Source organism: Osmerus mordax, chromosome 1, assembly GCF_038355195.1.
Source record: "Osmerus mordax isolate fOsmMor3 chromosome 1, fOsmMor3.pri, whole genome shotgun sequence".
In the NCBI taxonomy this organism is placed as follows: Eukaryota; Metazoa; Chordata; class Actinopteri; order Osmeriformes; family Osmeridae; genus Osmerus; species Osmerus mordax.
In genome coordinates this window covers 299522-302021 of record NC_090050.1, presented here as the reverse complement: position 1 = coordinate 302021, position 2500 = coordinate 299522, and the positions used below count along the sequence as shown (strand labels likewise).

The 2500-nt window shown below is 41.3% G+C and overlaps 1 long non-coding RNA gene across 1 annotated transcript; it reads left to right on the top strand.

Moving 5' to 3' along the window:
- Window positions 1-337: 337 nt before the first annotated feature.
- LOC136951547 (uncharacterized) lies at window positions 338-971 on the top strand. The gene is made up of 3 exons (XR_010877763.1): window positions 338-479; window positions 590-667; window positions 831-971. It is a non-coding gene; the product is annotated as an uncharacterized lncRNA (long non-coding RNA).
- Window positions 972-2500: the final 1529 nt, after the last annotated feature.

Genomic DNA, 2500 nt, shown 5'->3' with positions numbered 1-2500 from the left:
TGTCACTAATTTTTCCAATTTGTACATGACATCTGTTTTTGGATAAGTTTATTCGTTTTAACCTTTAGATGCGTGAGTTCTAAATATTTCCGACGCTTCCACCAGTTATTTTTCCAAAACGGCAGCTAGGTAGCTTTAATTAGCTTCCGTTACCTAGCAACCTAGCATAATACTTGTAGCAATGCTACTACCTGCTAGTGTTACTTGTTAGCCTACTAATTGTACATTTTGAAGTCATACTATAGCGTTTGTCATATAGTTTTTGTCTATCGGAAAACAGTCGGTTGGAATGTTCAGAATCACACATGTGCGACGCTACGATGTCTGGCCCTGCTTTCGAACGATCACATATGTGCAATGCTACTCATTTAATATCAATATGCTATAACTATGTACATAAACTACATTCCATTTTCATTTCTGTACAGATTATCCTACCACCGTCACACAGCCTAGCACTGTGTCCCTGGGAAATGATGGTAAAGTAATGAATGACCGTTTAAAACAGTGACAATAATTGTATGAGCCATGGCAACCTAAAGGCTATGTTTTGAAGCAAAAGCATGACTTAAAACTTTTGCATCACCAGATTCCATACCCCTAGATGTCAACTCTGGTCTGGTGGAGGTGAACCAATTGGGGGCCCAGGAAAACAGCTGGCAGCCAGGCAAGTGCAAATATAAGACACTCAAAAAAAGATATGCTTTGTATACAACCATTCAAGGTAACATTTGTTATTTACATCAATGTTACAGCTAATCTAGAAGAACCACAGTGTATGCCAATCATGCTAACTCTTGTAAACTTGTTTTACTTGTCTTTAATGACAGACACATTACAGGTTATGCTCCGGAAGATGGAGACATTGGAGGAGAACCAGCGAGAGGCTCTCCTATTCAGGCGACTACAGGGCAGACACACTGAAGAGGTGCCAGTAATGGACCTACAGGTGGCCCAAACACAGGCTGAACTCCAAGACCTTGAGGAGCGCCTTAAGGTGCTGGAGTTGCGAAAAAGAGTGGTAAGTGTTTGGAGATGCCATGAACTATGGCTTACACGCAGCGTTCAACGTTCACATTGGTGCTGACAATAAGTTCATGACTTCTAATTCCAGATGCTGTGATGAAGTGGAAGACGGGACTTGGAGAGAAAGCTGTGGAGCTCCTCATAGAGGAGACACTCAAACACACCCTGGCAGCCCATTCAAAACAAGCCAGGTGAATGAATCATGATAGCAGCTTCCATATCCAACCTTTCACATGGCTATGTGACAAAAATCTAGATTTGTTTATGATTTCTATAGCGCCTTTTTACACGTGCAATTATGTTGATAGAACACTAACTTATTTTGTGCTTCATTGTCAGGGCCAACAGACAGGACCTGTAGCGGGGACTGGCAGAAGATTTTAATTCACTGTTTGGCACTTTGTTTGAAATAAAATGACAATGTTACATGGAAATGCTGCCTTGTTTATGATTAGCTGGAGTTAGGCTACACATCACACAAACATAGTCCTCCTAAAGTTGGCTACCATGTAGCCTATTATACAAGAACAAGTAGCATTTTGGGCAAATGAGGTCTGCATAGGTCTGTCACAAGATTACGTTGCGGTTACGTTCTGGCGTCCCACAGATGCACGGTCCCCTTACGTTGCCGCGACGTCTTTGGCAACGTAACTGTGTTAGCTGGGCTAGTTGTAACTTTAAGTTAGTCGTAACTTTCAGTTCTACGTCGGACGTAGCGTTACACCCAGGCGTACGCCCAGCTGGTGCACTCGGCTCCAGAAGACTAAAGGTAAATGTATTTGTATTTTACTTGAGTTCGCAAAAAAGGTAAATACCCTGGGATTTGTGTATAGGTTGTGACTGTCATGCTGGTGTGCTGAATGGGGACCGTTATGTGAGTGTAGCTAACACCAGAACCATAACATTTACTAGCTTGCACTGTAAGCTACTTGCTAGTAGCTAGCTAAGGTAACGTTAACGGTTCAAGTTAGCTAGGTAGCCAACCTGGATAATTGAATATGTAAAATTGGTTAGCATTTCGTATTCGCTATTGAAACATGGAGTGAGAGAAAGTGAAAACCTGGCTAGTAACAGCTTGCGTTTTCTAACGATGAAGGCTCTTTTAAGCACATACAGTACTCTTTGGTCATAGCTTTAGCTCTACCTATTTTGCATGTGGTGTTGGCTACTGTTCGCGCGCTAGTTTGTATTTTAACCATAGAACAGGTGCAACGCCAGTGGTGTCGAGCTAGCATTAAATCCGTTTTTCCCAAACCCCTTTCTCTCGCAGTATATGTATTAAATGAAATATATGTAGATTTATTATCAATCAATGTATGTATTATATGAAAAAATCTCACGTATTATATGAGAAAATCTTTCAACTGTTTTGTTGTGAAACGCCTTTTAAGTTTAGCTAGCTACTTCGTTTGAGTTTTTCCCCCCACAGACAAGGCACAATGGAATCGGGACAGAGCAATGTGTGAACTTGAAT